General features: G+C 50.1%; 1 pseudogene; it reads right to left on the bottom strand.

Moving 5' to 3' along the window:
* Positions 1–6555: 6555 nt before the first annotated feature.
* Positions 6556–6847, bottom strand: LOC147668906 (protein S100-A11-like; annotated as a pseudogene).
* Between the last annotated feature and the right edge of the window lie 10059 nt (positions 6848–16906).

The following is a 16906-nucleotide window of genomic DNA, read 5'->3' as shown; positions in this document are numbered from 1 at the left end:
AAACAGCAGCAGAACACTCTTTTCATCCGTTCAGAGGTAGATAAAAAAGATGCGACTGACAGGCCCAAATATCCTAATCCACCACCCCTCAACTGCTCCCCACCCCAGTCCACCAGGAAATCTGTTTCTCTGTAAAGGACCACGTCATGTAGGTGGGAGGGCAGATTATCTTCTTTTCCTACATGCCTGGTAGGCTATTACTTTGGACCAAGGGGTCCTACAAATAGTGAAGGGATGTAAACTACCCTCTGCCAGTGACCACCACCTTCTTAACCCAACACTTATTTTCTCCAAGAGACTATTTTCCAAGTCTTCACCGAAGTGGTTGGGAATCCAGGTGTTTTCTTAAGTGAAAAACTTGGTACTCCCGTTTTGTTAACTGCTGTTGGAAAGGAACCACAGGCTGTTGATGGCTGCACTGCTGTTCAATTTAGGAATTTGAATTACTTTACTAAAATCTCACCTGGAGCTTTCGGTGTCTTCTGTCCATGGGGGCAGTAATGGATAAGACACTATTGTGTGATGTGTGTGAATCGATGGAAAATTTAATTCGAGAAACCACCTTAGGAAGGACACCAATTTAAGGAAATAATATATTTAAAATTAAAGAAAACATTTTTAAGGAAAGCTACTGTGGGATTTTTGCGTTTAGGGATGGGTAATGTTTAGGGTGATGAGAGGGTATTGGCAGGTTTCTGGACCAGGGTCAGCGGACTCGATAATTCTCTCGCCTCGGTGCCCACTCTGATCAGCGATCACACTCGGCAACTCTGGGCATTAGCTTGCCTCATCTTCACTAACGGCCCCACCAGACTGCCGGGGATGCCTGGTCTCACCCTGGAGATACCCATTAAGGGACCATCTCTCAGGGAAGCCAGGAAGGGTTTCGCAGCGGTCGAAGCACCTTGGGACCCTCCGGGTAAGTAGTGCGCTATATAAATGCCTATACATTTACATTTAGGGTTCACAGATGGGTGGAGTGTAAGGGTGTTTAGGGGTTTTAGGGTTCATGGATGGGCAGAGTTTAGCGCTGGTGAGCGTTTTAAAGTTTCATTTATGGGTAGTGGAGTGGTGGAGTTTTTAGGATTATTGAAGGGGTAGAGTTTAAGTGGTTTTAAGGATTCAGGAATGGGTGGAGTTTAGAAGTAGAAAAGGTTTTTAGAGCTCAGGGATGAATAGTTAAGGATGACTGAGTTCTTCTAGATCATGGGTGGCTGGTGTTAAGGGCAGTGGAGTTTTTTGTAGGATTCTGGGATGGTGGAGTTTTATGCGCTGAGGTGTTTTAAGGGGGATGGGTGGGGTTTAGGTGCAGAAAGGGGTTTTTAAGATTCTGGGATAAGCAGAGGTAGGACTAGTGATTGTTTTTTTTGGTTCAAGGATTGTGGATTTTTGGGGTAGAAAGGGCTTTTAGACTTCAGGGAGTGTAGTTTAGGTGTGGTGAGAGGTTTTGGTGGGGGCAGGGATTGATTGTGTTTAGGGGTTGTGAGGAGTCGGAATTAAAAGCATCTAAAGTAATAGTTTGAAAATATAAATGTGAAGTAATGTCCCCTGAAATAAATACTTAAAGTCTATCTGCTATTCAATGAATTGGTTTCTGAAAAGGTAAATGCCATTCATTCTTAAAGTCCATTAAACAGTATGGTATTCCATGAAATTGTTAAACTGTGATATCACATGCACCGCTATTGTGTGGTTTATCTCCTCTGAGTGTCTGGAACATACTTCTGATTTGACAGGGTTCTCTGGGTTCCAGTCTTGCATCTGCTCTGTTGGTTTTTTATATTCTCCTGGCCAAATGCAAGCTGGCACATAAGGGCCTTCCAGTAGTGCCTCTGAAATCAGTGGTTGTAACATATATCTGTGATCTGGCAGATTTAATTGTAATTTCCCGGGATGTTGGAGTGGATTTGTGCTGGTGGGGACTGGAGGAGAACCAGTCTAAAGAGAAGTCCATCTCAACTCTGCCCGCCCCCCTCGGACTGGCTACAGTAGTAACTGGTGCATCCACATTTGAGTGGGGGCATGCACCTGGCATTTTCTTATAACTAGAAATGCAGAACTTGCTCACCAGTCTGCTGTAACATAAGTCAATCTGGGAAACACTTAAGTCCTGCCTTCTGTCCCTTCATGGTCTACCTGCCCAGGTATCGACTGATAATACAACTGCAATGTGGTACATCAACTAATCAGGTTGTGTGGAATCTTGCTTTCTCTGTTGACGTGCTGAGGCTGTGGACTTTGGCTCACAACCTGAGTTGGTACACCAACCATCTGGCATGTTCATGCAGCATCAGAACGAACACTCAGTAACATCTTGCCAACCATGAGTAGCATATCTATCCAGAGTTAGTATAGGAAATCTTTGCCCTGTGAAGCATGTCTCCGTTTTATCTGTTTGCCGTTCACAACACTCATTGCCAGCATTTGGTGCCCTCCAGTCTGTTGCATGGAACTTTGAGGCATGTGTCTCAGTTGGAGAGGAAGTTTCACCTGCAGTTTGTGTGTCCCCATAACGTTGATGCCTCAAGTTCTAAGGAACATTTAGCAGGACCACATCCATGTCGCCAAGAAGAGTGTGGTATGTAGACCTGCGATGGCTCGCCCCAAGGCAAAATCCATGTTGTCTGTTGAGGAGGTCGCTCCCCACGATCCCCGCCATCGCAGTGCTGGTTTCCTTCACAGCGGGCTCTTCCCTTGAGGCAGATTGGTATCGTAGCGCTGCTGCGCCAGACACTGATCACATTTAAAATTGTGATGATTTATTTTAGTATTACTGCGCAGAACTGTGTAAATTGCCTGCATACATAGTGAGCATTTTGTTATCGTAGCACTGCGCTGGTCAGCTTCATTAGTAGCATTTAAAGTGTGCCACATCGTAGCACTACATCGCATTGCCTTAGTCACTCGCCTGGTTTCGCTTTTGTCTCAGCCGTTTTGTTGTTTGTTTGCCCCCAGCCCGCCCCTCCACCCCGCCCCCGCCTCACAGCTGATCCTCCCCCGCCCCACCCCCCTCCACTATTCACTTATGACAGATGTTTTTGCGCGCAGCAGTCACGCCCCATGCGCGCCAAAGGTAAGCCCGTCTATGCCCGTCCGCGCCAGGACCGTGCCCAGGGCCAGTCTCCCTGGCCCCCGCAAAACCCACTCCTCCCGCATTACGTACGATTCCGCATCCCTCTCAGCACTCCATCCCAGCCGACTCCACGACTGCTACCAAGCCGCCCCTGGATTCACCCATGGACCTTTCACCTGCCACTCCTGCAAACTCAACTGCATCAGGACCAACCCTAAATCCACATCCTCCAAACAGAGCTCCAACGCTAACCATCTGAAGTGCATCCTACTCAACACTCTCTCGGTCCACAGACGCCATTGAACTCTGGAACCTACTCGACACCACGTCGCCGGACGTCGCCTTCCTTACAGAAACCTGGATGAACGCCTCTTCTGCGCCCGACATCGCCATAGCCATCCCGGACACTTACAAGATCATCCGAAAAGACCGCACCAACCAAACAGGAGGAGGCATCGCCATCGTCCATAAGAACACCATCCGAATCACGACCAGCTCTAACGACAAGCTCGCGACCGCCGAACACCTTCACTTCCAGATTCACCCCGACCCCAGGACCACACTTAGAGGCCCCCTCATATACAGCACCTTCAAAAACGACCACCAGGAACACGCACGCAATTCAGCGAAGACATCATTGACTTCATCAGCCCACATGCCCTCGCCTCCGAGAACTACATACTACTGGGAGACCTCAACTTCCACCTGGAAAAGAATAACGACAAACACCACCAACCTTCTGGACAATCTCGCCAATCTCGGACTCAAACAACTCGTTGACACCCCCACCCACCTGGCTGGACACACGCTCGACCCCATCTTCACCTCCAGCAAGCACATCTCCTTCGTCTTCACCACAGCTCTCCATTGGACGGACCACAGCTGCGTTCACTTCAGTTACAAAAAGACCACGTCCCACAATCCCACACAACCTATTCCTCGAAGAAACTGAAACAAAATCACCACCGACCAACTCTTCACATCACTTAACCAAAACCCTCCTACCATATCATCGGACCCAAACCTAGCTGCTAACAAACTCACACATTGGATCACCCCCAGCGCTGACGAACTAGCCCCCTTGAAAAACCTCCAGATCAAACCAGGCAGCAAAAAGGCCCCCTGGTTCAATGATGACCTTAAGAAATCCAAGAAATTATGTTGTACTCTCAAAGCTGGAGAAAAAACCCAACCACTGATAACATGACCACCCCTCAAGGACGCCACCCACAAACACCACCAATTGATCCGATCCACAAAGAAATCCGCATTCAAGGATCGACTCAACAACAACGCCCACAACAGCAAGGAACTATTCAACATCGTCAATGAATTTACCAACCCCACCGCCAGCACCAACGACATCACTCCCTCCCAAGACCTCTGCGACTCTTTAGCCCAGGGGTCTCCAACCGGTCGATCGCGAGCTACCGGTAGCTCGCCGAGACCCTGCGAGTAGCTCGCGCTGCCTGGTGCTCAATTTAGTATCCCTTTAGTGTTATTTTGAGCAATTAGGTCGTTTTCAGGGTCCGAATCCCGCCCTCACCCAATCCAGCTGCTCAGATTGGCTCGAGCTTAGCTGGGGAGGGGCGGGCCGAAGTGGATGACGTTCCTAAACACTGCCCTGATTGATGTACAGATACACTGGCTGGCTGCAGACACGGCACTGCGTGTATCACTCAGTGCACCCGGACAGAAAAACAGGCTGTAAAGTAACAGTGACTTGATTATACCACACCGTGCTTGGGTAGACATTCAAGCTCTACAATGGACTGCTTATCTCCCGTGCTTAGAAAAGGAAGACACACAGCAGCCATGGAAGAGATCTATAGCTCAGGATTTACTGTTGTGCGAAACGTTTCCTTTCAGAGGCCCTGGGAGGCGCTTGTTCTGGGATTATCAATGAAGACGGTGGGCAGAGGAGGGGCCCCCCGGCCAGGCCAAAGACAGAGGTACTGAAGCCGCTTTTATGCTGCCTTAGGGCGGGCTATGCAGGCGTCAGGGACGGGGCTCTGGGCGCTGCGTGTAACAATATGCGCTTTATGCGGCGTGGGTAGGAGGATACCTTTGCAGACACTTGTCCCTCTGGCTGGAAGCCCAAGACCATGGCGCTGAAGGTCAGGCCGGGTCTGGACGGGACAGCAACCCACCCCCGCGTGCAATGGAAGAAGCCTCTGAGTGACGCATCTGCCACTTGCAAGGAGCCCTAACACCATAGCGCCTCCAGTGAGGGTGGGGCAGATTAGTAACAATGGCCCACGGAGCCAGGCCCGGACCCTCTTTTTATTCTATCGTGTATTCTGTTTCCCCGCTGGTCTGGAGCCCTTGGAGGCCGGTGTTGAAGGCACAGGGCCTCTCTGGTGCCTCTGTCACCTTTCCCTGCTTTCCGAGATGAACTGCAGCAGGCAGAGGATGCTTCAAGAGAGACAGCAACAGAGGGAGGGAGGTGGAGAGAAAGCTATCAGAGAGGGATAGAGGAGAAAATAAGAGAGGGAGAGCGGATGGATGGTTGGAAAGTGGGAGGTTGCACAGTAAAACGAAGGGAGCCAGGCAGGTTTGAGCATTTTTGCCAGGGCTGTTTTTATTTTCCCCACTTTTTGCCCTGCATGCAGCCCCCACGATGCAACGGGAAGTCCAGCCTCCAGAGCCCCCAAACGCGGGGGGGATGGAGGGGGGAGCAGTTAGTTGAAGGCCATTGAACCTCATCACATTCTGTGGGGGGACATCATTTTACACGGTTACCCCAGTGGGACAGGGGCTTCACTCCTGCACGAGGACACTCCCTCCTTATCTGTGCTCTGGGCGGTTTCAGGCGATCTCCCATGCCAGACAGTAGTCTAGGGTGATTTCAGTCCGTCTCACCTGCGTGGCTCTGCCCTGGGGCCTTTTCAGCCCACGCAGCTTGTCTCTGACTGGCTCATCACATGCCCCTCGGTGTGGTCTCCCTGCCTCTCCCACCCTTCTCGAGCACCTCACTTTAATATTAGAGCGCCTCTTCAGCCCATCTTATCTTTCAGTGGTCGGCGCTGTCTTAGACCGTCTCATGTGTCTCGTTATGGACTTCTTGCCGCCTCCATTTCTCTCGAGCACCCCACATTGTTAAGAGCGCTACCTTAGCCCGTTTCCTCTCTCTGTGGAATCAGCGCTGCCCCTGTGGCACCGATGTGCTTGGAGGGGTCTGTTTCTCTCGTGGCGCTCAGTTGTGTATGAAATTACTTTTAGGTCTAGCTAGGACGAGGCCTGATATTCCATAATCTAATGTTAAGGCAAGAAGAAAGGACTAAAAAAAGGACCACTCACGTGACTGGAAGCCCTGTGCCTAACAAAGGCCTGACTGTTCCAGAGGACACCAGGGGGTGCCCCCCCCATTTCTGATCATTATGAAAATGTGTTGTAATCTTTTATGGAAGGTAACTGTAAAGAAGCAAAGTGTGATGTACGTCTGTGCAATCTTGAGATCTGGCTTGGGTGCAGAGTTGCCTTCACATTATTGCCTTGTGGCAGGCAATCACCATACCCTCAATTAGGCAAACCTCCTGGAAGTCACTCTGATTATCTATCTTCCCATCAACACCACCAAAGGCTAGAGTAGACTAGGAGGCCATCATTTTCTTCAGTGTCTCTTTCTTAAGCTTTTACGCTCCAGTAATGAAATGTTCAAACTCTTCGAATGACATTTTGCTGCGGTCTCCTTCCTTGCCAGCGTATGGCTGAAAAGTGGTGATCGGGTATTCCATGTAGCGCTCCATTCGGATCTGTACACATCTGTGCCATTGTGAAAGTCTGGAAAGGGCTGGCCGTTTGTGTCGGAACTGTCTCTGGACTAGGAGCAACGAGCATCAGGCAAGCAGAAAGCTTTCCAGCTTTATTGAGCCACACAGCCAACCTACATCTTCCTCTGATGACCTCGAGGCAGGTCCAGAGCGATTCAGGGGTCATTCCTCCTCCCCAAAACCTGTCCTCTGGTGTCTACAAAAAGTGTGCCTACACAAGCATACTCAGTAGTTATGCATGGACTCTGGAGTTTATCAGCACAGACCTGAGGGACTCAGGAGGTACTGGCACTTGTTGCAAGACTGTGTGTCACACCAGCCGGGCGAGGCCTCAGTTTGGTAAGGCAAACTTAGCCTTCAACCTTCCTGAAGTTGATAAAAGGGTAACGCAGAGTTCTGACATATTAGCAGTACGAAGCCACTGGACAGTACCAGTAAGAACTATAAAAACATAATATTTGGGAACTCTCTAGTATTGTGTTCAAACCACAGTATGGGCTCTGAAGAAATTAGGTTTAACACCAATGAAATGGGGCGCGGGAGGTCTCTCGGAAAAATGCGCGAGTTGCTTGGGGTTTAGTAGCTCACGACAATTTTCACTGACCAAAAGTAGCTCTCACTACATAAAAGGTTGGAGACCCCTGCTTTAGCCTCTTTCTTCCACAACAAAATCGCCGACCTACATATTAGCTTTGAAAACCATTCTGAAGAACAGTCTATTCCACCCACCTCCAAACCAAAAGAGCACTCCCACAACCTCTGCGCCTGGAACCCAATCACTACTGAAGACACCATCCGCCTGATGAACTCCATCCACTCTGGCTCACCAACCGACCCATGTCCCCACCACATCTTCAATAATACACTAAGGGGGGCAAGGGTGGGAAAATGTTTAATGACCTTGCATTGTTGCAGTCCCTATAACTATATAACAAACAATGTGCAACAATGGGTCAACAGAAAAATGCAGCTAACTGAGTGACTGTGTGTAGGAGAGGGGCACAATTCCTGAATCCCAAGTATCCTTGGTGAAAAATATGTTCCCATCAGATACCCGTCCTGTACCGCCCTACATCACTTGGGATCCTTCACCCGAAGGAAGTGGAAAGAACCACTTAGGATTAGGTAGAGTGTAGCCTAATCAAAGTGTGAAGGAATGTGAAGTGTGTGGGTTTAGACTTTATGCAGGTATCAGGGGGTACAAAGAATTAACAGAAAGCAGTGCATGAAGTGCTCAATGTGGCAAATAAAAGTGGAAAAATTAATATTGGGTTGTGGGAGTGGAAATAGAATTTAATGAGGTCCTACCCACACCCAAGGTTAAAAAACAGTGCAAGTAGTGGTAACAAATAACTACTCAGATTGTAACTAGGTCGACATGTTTCTGCAGTATAAGTTGGTTCAAAGGATACCGGTCTGCTTCATCAGGACCTTCTTATTATTAAAGTGCAACTGCTGTTATCAATAAGTGAAAATGTGTAAAAAGGATCATATCACCCAAGTTCTGGGGAATGCACTCTCCACCTCACCCGGCAACAGCTCAGGTACAAATGGAGCACCGCTCTGTCCGTCGGTACTCCTCGCCTTCCTCTAGTCAGCCTAGAGGAAGGCGAGGAGTACCGACGGACAGAGCGGTGCTCCATTTGTACCTGAGCTGTTGCCGGGTGAGGTGGAGAGTGCATTCCCCAGAACTTGGGTGATATGATCCTTTTTACACATTTTCACTTATTGATAACAGCAGTTGCACTTTAATAATAAGAAGGTCCTGATGAAGCAGACTGGTATCCTTTGAACCAACTTATACTGCAGAAACATGTCGACCTAGTTACAATCTGAGTAGTTATTTGTTACCACTACTTGCACTGTTTTTTAACCTTGGGTGTGGGTAGGACCTCATTAAATTCTATTTCCACTCCCACAACCCAATATTAATTTTTCCACTTTTATTTGCCACATTGAGCACTTCATGCACTGCTTTCTGTTAATTATTTGTACCCCCTGATACCTGCATAAAGTCTAAACCCACACACTTCACATTCCTTCACACTTTGATTAGGCTACACTCTACCTAATCCTAAGTGGTTCTTTCCACTTCCTTCGGGTGAAGGATCCCAAGTGATGTAGGGCGGTACAGGACGGGTATCTGATGGGAACATATTTTTCACCAAGGATACTTGGGATTCAGGAATTGTGCCCCTCTCCTACACACAGTCACTCAGTTAGCTGCATTTTTCTGTTGACCCATTGTTGCCCACCACATCTTCAACAAAGCAGATTCCATCATCGCAACCCATCTCCGCGATGTCATCAACTGTTCCTTCAACTCCGCAACCTTCCTGGAAAGCTGGAAACATGCCGAACTCAGCGCCCTTCTGCACAAACCCACAGCAGACCCCTCTGAAGTTAAGAATTACCGCCCCATCTCACTCCTTCCATTCCCTGCTAAAGTAATTTAGAAAGCCGTCAATAACCAGCTCACCACCTTCCTTGAATCCAAAACTCCCTCGACCCCCTCAGTCCGGCTTCCGAGCCAAACACAGCACCGAAACCGCCCTCATCGCTGCTACAGACGACATCAGAACGCTACTGGACAACAGAGAAACAGTTGCCCTTATCCTACTTGACCTCTCCGCCGCCTTCGACACAGTCTGCCATAGCACCCTCATACAACGCCTCAGCAACGTCGGAATACAAGGAAAAGCTTTGGACTGGATCATCTCGTTCCTCGATGGAAGAACCCAGAGAGTCCGCCTCCCCCTTTTAGATCAGAAGCCACCAAAGTCATCTGCGGCGTACCACAAGGATCATCACTCAGCCCCACCCTCTTCAATGTCTACATGAGTCCCCTCGCGTGACAACACAACCTCAACATCATCTCCTACGCAGACGACACCCAGCTGATCCTCTCCCTCGCCAAAGACCCAAACACCGCCAAAACAAACCTACACGAAGGAATGAAAGAAGTAGCCGAATGGATGAAGAACAGTCGTCTAAAACTAAACACTGACAAAACAGAAGTCCTTATCTTAGGATCATCCCCCTCTGCTTGGGACGACTCATGGTGGCCACCAGCCCTGGGTACAGCACCCTTACCTACAGACCACGCACGCAACCTGGGCTTCATCCTAGACTCCTCCCTTTCAATGACCAGACAAGTCAACGCTGTCGCATCTTCTTGCTTCAACATCCTACGCATGCTCAAAAAAATCTTTCAGTTGGATCCCCACCGATACAAGAAAGACAGTCACCCACGCACTGGTCACTAGCCGACTGGATTATGGAAATACCCTTTACGCCGGAACCACAGCCAAACTACAAAAATAAACTCCAACGCATACAAAACGCCTCAGCCAGACTCATACTGGACATCTCCCGTCAAGCTCACATCTCCAGTCACCTGAAAGACCTCCACTGGCTCCCCGTCAACAAGAGAATAACGTTCCGCCTCCTCACCCAATTCCACGCATCCATAGATCCACCATGGGAGGAAGATCATTCTCCTACTTAGCGGCTAAAACCTGGAATTCCCTCCCCAATCACCTCCGCCTTACACAGAACCACCTCTCCTTCAGAAAGCAGCTCAAAACCTGGCTTTTCGATAAGTAATGCACCCACCCTCAAGCACCTTGAGACCCCCTGGGTGAGTAGTGCGCTATATAAATTACTGAACTTGGTAGCTAGTGGCCTTTCTACCCCTTGGGACAGTGGTTCCCAATCTGTGTGCCGCGGGACCCTGGTGCGCCATCAAAACTAACAAGGGGTGCTGTGAACACACTTTTGAAACCACTATCAAGGCCTTTGACCTCTTCTTCAGAACTGCACACAGCTCTGCTACCAAAGCTGTGAGAGATAATTGCTTCAAGAGAAACAGAAGAACCCAATAATTAACTTTTCAATGCACTGCCAAGACTCTCATCATGGGCTGCAAAGCGCTATTTCTACAAGGTGAAAACAATCCGAGCTGCACACACAACTCAGATAATGAATCCTAACTCTGCCACCTTCACCCCAGCGTCAGAACTTAGCAGGCAGGAACATTTGGAAACCCTCTGTTCATCTTTCTGTATTTTTCTCACTCCACGAACAAGAGGCTGAATAGGTCGGACTGCCTGAGACGTGCATCTTGCAGCAAAATACTTGTTACGATGCAGACAGAATTCTTGTCTGTTCAAATATTGGTTCAAAACAATTGTTGCAATCTCATCCCAAAAGGTATATTCTGTTCGAGGCTTATGAGCTTCAGATCACACACACTATGCATAAATCGCCATCTGGTGTTGGGCCCGGATGTTTGCAGTTGTTTTTTCTTGGTAAAGTCTTTGGAAGTCACAAGATAGGTGATTCCTCCTGTAGACAATAGTGCGCATGGGCATCAACTCCAGCTTCAGATTGTTTTTTTTCCTTTCCACCATCTGGCTCTGATGTGTTTCTTGTGCTCCAGTTCGGAACCGTCACTGATTCCACTTTCGACGAGCTCTCCTTCACCCTATCTACGGTATTGTTTTCGATCATGATCCCCAGTCGTCGTGTATCTCTTTGACTTGGAAGTCCTTGATTCCGATCGTCAACGAGGGCCTTCGGGCCTACTTGGACCTGGGCATCTGGCTCATGGAAAGGACTCCATTCAAGAAGTCTCCTCAATGTGGGTCGACGTTTCCCCACACTTATCTGCATGAGGTGTGTAACCTCTACCTTTCACCAGAGCACAAGGCCAAAGACTGTGCAGCTTGTGCCTCTTTCCGCTCCAAGTAGACCGTTCGGGATCGTCTAGGTAGAAGAACATTGGCTCGCTCGTCGACATCCATTCCCGATGGCCTCTTCCAAGAGGGCGCCGACATACCAGAATAGGAGCGGGTTGAAAAACTCATCAGCGCTTCGGAAGCCGAGGACTCCCACGTCGAAGAACTCACTCCTGCGCAGCAGGTCGTAAGTAAAGATGTTGACCCTGACCCCCACCATACACAATCGAAAAAGGCTTCGTTCATACCTTCACCTTCGAGCCCAGGTGCCGAGAGACTGCTTCCCATGCTCTGCCCTCGGGCTCTGCACAGAAGCCTATTAAGCCTTCAGTTGACTCTGGCTCGAGGCAGTCTGCTATCGGTACCGAAACCCAGTCACCGGCACTGAAAAAAGAAACCTCCCTCCTCCTCTGTGCCGATCGCTGCCTCCACATCCAAGCTCTCTGCACCAAAATCTTCATGCACTGACCCATCGACTCAGAAAAAAACACTCTGAGCCAAGCAAAAAGCTGCTCCCTAAAAGTTCGGATTCACACCCTTTGGAGCCGAAATAAGTCTCGGAACCGAAGAAACAACCGGATCCACAGACTGCCACAGAGACTGTAAAACATCAGTTCCAAGCCAGAAGCCCACTAAACAGTTCCAGAGTTGGTGCCACGTAAGTCTATTGAACTGAAAAAGTCTGTGCCGAAAGACCAGTCTCCATCAGAAGAGCTCTTTACACCAGACCCTAGACAGAAAACTCTACTAAAAGACCCTAAAACTGATAAGCTCACTCTTAAGTTCGAAGAAGAGACCATTGGATACGCCTGCACCGGCTCCACCACTCATAAAGAGGGACATTTGCACATCTCCGCTCAGGGTCCCTTCTGCACCACCTCCTCCACCTTCCCCACCACAGCATTCTTCTACGCCATCTCCACCAAGGGACGACTATGACACCTCTGATGAAGGGGGGTGCAGATGAAGAGCCACTAGGGGATCCTAGTTCCCCTTCCTCCCCTGATCCCTGGGACGATTACAACACGCCAGGTGTGTCTAATGTTCCACAAGAAGGAATCTACCTCTCTAGGCCTTCCCCTCCAGATGACACAACTGGTTTTAATCTGCTACTCCACAGAGCTGCCCAATGCCACAGGATTAATTTACATACAGACCCTGTGGAAGAGGATTTCCTAATGAGACACGTTTGATACCTCTCAAAGGTCCACATCGATTTTGCCTATGCTAAAAAGGGGTCATCAAGCATGCACCTGATGTGTTTAAAGATCCTGCGAGAGCTAGAGTTTTGCAGCGTGAATCTTTCTGGATTCACTATGCTGTGCATATTCCGCCATCTAGTGGTTGGAGTTCGGAAAGTGCTTTGTATTTTTTTCTTTTTTTTTTGCTGTGGGAGGTTGCGAAACCTGATCCCTCTGGTGAGGCTACAAACCCCATTGTGTGCGTGCAGGCTCTCAGATTATTTTTTCCGCCAAGGAGATCGGAGGTGCGCAGCAGCAGACATAAGACAGAAGAGAAGGGCCGCCAGAACTCCGAGGAGAGAGGTGGTATCAAGGAAGGTTGCAGAAGGGGAAACGGGTTTCTGCAAAGCAGTGGGTTACCACTGCTCGCCCTTTTCCTCCTCATGCACCAGAGCGAGCACAGTGTTCTCTGGCAGAACTACCTCCAGGTATTCGGGGATGTACTCTGCAGTGTGAGGATGCTTCATGCTCAAACAAGGTAAGAAGAGCTTGCGCTTTCATTTATTCCATGTGGAAGCAAGAGCACGGGTGGAATGCTCCACATGTTTTTCACAATGTTTAATCTAGGAACAAGAGCATAGGGTATTGCCCCATGTGCTACCGTAACATTGAAAATGGCGCAGTCAATTGAGTGCGTCAAGGCGCTGTTTTAGGCACTTTTAAATACAGTGTTTAAAATGTCTTCAGACTATTCACTCAGTCTTTACTATTATTGTGTAGTGATGGACGTAGGTGCCCCTTCCTTACACCACGGTACCGAAGGGAAAAGGAATATTCATGGATTCCTTCTAGTAGCTAACATAGCTTAAGCAAGAAGCGTGCCACGTTTTAAAACTTTACAAAGGTACGCTTTTGGGCATACAAAGGAGTGTCCAAGGATATTTTATAAAATATGCGAACCTACGGCAGGCTCTACTTCCAAAACTCTTGGTATTGAGCAAAATGCAATTGTTACAACATTTTAAAGGGAGTTATGTCGGGAATCAAAGCATTTTCCCTTCCCGGGGTTTTAAAAGCTGGCCGCGATACTTCTAACGTGGCACCAAATGCAGCCCACATTCCAGGGGGTTTTCAAAGCGAAGGCCATAAACCTCCCTCCCCCGCAACCTCTTCCAACACCAGGGCAGCAAATTGTAAGATGACCCCATGGATCAGGGGCTTATCTCCAGCATACGCATTGCTTGGCTGCCCTCTAAGCAAACAGAAAGGCAGGTTTTACGGGCCCAGAAACTTTAGAGGAACAGATCTTTCATCAACAAGATTAAAAAAAAAAAAATGGAAACATGTAAGTTGCTGGTTAGCGTTCCCAATAGGCTAGGCTACATAATAGACTATCCTTATAACCAATAACAAAGATAGATGCAACGTTTTTACATATTACAGACCCACATGAAGGGCTTTTAGTGCAGGTATTTTGTTGTTTTAAACCGCAACAGGGCAAAGTAAAAAAAGCACTATCATGGCGACTGCAGCAGTTTGCTCTGCCACTGGGTAGCATAATCGCATACCCATTTTTTTTTTTAGGTCTCGCCTATCCCATTCTGCAAGGAATGGATAGGGGAGAATTTTAGTGGGCAAAATCGTTCTCAAACCAACAGCGGATTTCAAACCGTGCTTGTGAACGCTCTTCTCCCCGAGCCGCATGCCTCCTAGAGCTTCACTTCAAAGGGTCCGCCCACAGCGTGCGCTGCTTCACTTCAAAGGCTCTGCCCACAGCGTGCGCTCGACCTCAGGCATTTCTCCTTCCATGGCCGGCCGGCCGTACTTTCACGGCCGCCAGGCCATGTCTCGCATTTCTCCTCCCCCCTACCCACAGCAATGCCAAGAGCTTGTTAATCACAGAGACCTACGTACGGAGTCGTGGAGTAACGTCTGGGCTTTAAGGCTCCGTAAAGATGACCCCAGGGTGCGCCACACACTCTTGCAGCCGCTCAGTTGTTTCAGAAGGCGAAGCTTTTTCGGTAGACAGTGGGACGTGCGCACCTGGAGTAGTGAGGCTGGGTACGTGATGTGACGTTGCGGTAATTTGGGAACTCTGGTATCCCCGGCTCGAGTCTCTGTGTCGGCTAAACATTGTGTGATGGGGGCGTGACTGACCAGACGTCTCCTCGAGTGGCTCCCCGTCTTAGCGCCCTTTCTGTAGCCGAATTTCCCCCCAAGCACCTTAAGCCTGTGCGGCTTCTGTAGGGCCCCTCACGGTTGTGCCGGTGTGTCCAGTCGCTGCAGTGCTGCTGCCCCCGGGCTTTCCCGAGCTGCGAGTGAGGCGCCCGGCCCGCGAGATGAGTAATGGCGGCCGTGCCCACCCAGTGATTGCAGCCGGGCATTTCTTCGGTGGCGGCCGGAGCTTCGGCGCGGACCGGAGTTGCCTGCGGTGTCTGCCAACGGGCCAGGCAGTGGAGGCGACGCCGGACGGTGGGTGGAAGCTGCGGCTGGCTGTGCGGTGCCGAAGGTGAGGAGAGACGGGGCTGGCTGGGAGGAGCTATAGGAGAGGCCCTGGCTCGGGCCTACGTGGGACCCAGTTGATGCGCTCCCTGATGATCCTGGACTCCGGGGGACGTGGAGACAGCGGCCCGGGAGAGTGGAAGGGGCACCAGCTGTCATGAGAGCCCACCACAGGTGAGGAGGGCCGTGTGGGACGGGTGGAGGCCGAGGGTGCGGGGGCATAATTGAGCCCCCGGAGTTGAGCCTGGTGGGGCATTGCCTGCCCGGAGTAGCGGCTTGAGGAGACACTGGGCGACGTGGAACATGGGGGGGGGGGGGGGGGGGGGGGTGTTGGGCCGGGGGACACAGAGGCAACCAAGAGACAGTGCTCCTATTAGTGATAACACCACAGCCCTGTGTTGTTTTGTCAGGTCTGAGACTATGGACTCACATGGTTGGGGAGCGGGTGGGGCTGGGCCTTTGGGATTTTGGGGAAGGGGTATCATGGGGGTTTGGGGGGGCAGTTCCGGGTCCGAGGTAGGGAGTGCAAGTGTGTGTTGTGCGGGAGGTTGAGATGTGCGTTGGCTGAGTCGCACCGGCCTCCAGCGACAGGGTTACAGAGGGGTGGGGCTACTGAGTGATCATGCCTGCTACTGAACTGCGCCTGCTCACCTTGAATGGTCGGGGCCTAAACAACCCGGTAAAGAGACAAGCAGTCCTTTCTTTCCTGGAGAACTAGAGGGATGACGTCTGTCTCCTTCAGGAAATGCACCTCTTGGCCAAAGACTGCTTCAGGATGAAGTCATGTAGCTTCCCGCTCCAATACTTCTCCTCAGGACCCAACAAGACCGCAGGCGTGGTGGTACTGGTGGCCCAGCACTTCAGGGGGAGGGGTGGGAGGAAGGTGGCAGAAATTCGAGGCAGACTGCTCTCCTACAGCTTCTCCCTAGGGGATTCCTCCTTTACGGTTAGCTCAGTCTATGCACCTAATGAAGGCCAGGAGAAGTTCTTCCATCAGACACGCACTGAGGCAACGGCTGTACCGGGTAGACATGTCCTGATCGGGGGGGGGGGGGGGGGGGGAATGGGGGGGGGGGGGCCTGAACCTGGTATTTGATACCCAATTAGACAGGTCGGGGTAGCGCTCTATGCAGGCAGGTGCCCTCTCACAGGAGGGGTTGGCTAGATTGGAGGAGGTGGGGTTGGTGGACTTCTGGTGCAGCTTTTATCCAGGAACCCGAGACTTTTCCTATTATTCCCATAAAACGTATGCGAGATTAGACTATTTTCTATGCTCTACATCACTTAAAGCGCCAGCGACCGAGATAGATTTTGGAGCCGCTGCACTTTCTGACCATGCACCGCTATTGGTGGTCTCTTATCCTCCGGTGCCTAGAGCCGCGTGCTGCTGGAAATAACGCGACACCTTACTACATCGTAAAGACAACGTGGAGAGAATCACTGGGGCCGTATAAGATTTTTTATCACACAATAACACCGCAGATACATCTCTGGCCACACATTGGGCTGCACTTAAGGTGGTCCTTCGCAGGGAATTTATAGCAATCTCGGCGGCGGAAAACTCTGAGAGGGCGCACAAAACGCGAGGAATTGACGGTGCGGACAAGGGAACTGGAGCAGATGCACCAGAGGACGGGA

Source organism: Lissotriton vulgaris, unplaced genomic scaffold (assembly GCF_964263255.1).
Source record: "Lissotriton vulgaris unplaced genomic scaffold, aLisVul1.2 SCAFFOLD_956, whole genome shotgun sequence".
Taxonomy (NCBI): Eukaryota; Metazoa; Chordata; class Amphibia; order Caudata; family Salamandridae; genus Lissotriton; species Lissotriton vulgaris.
This window is presented reverse-complemented; position numbering and strand designations above follow the sequence as displayed.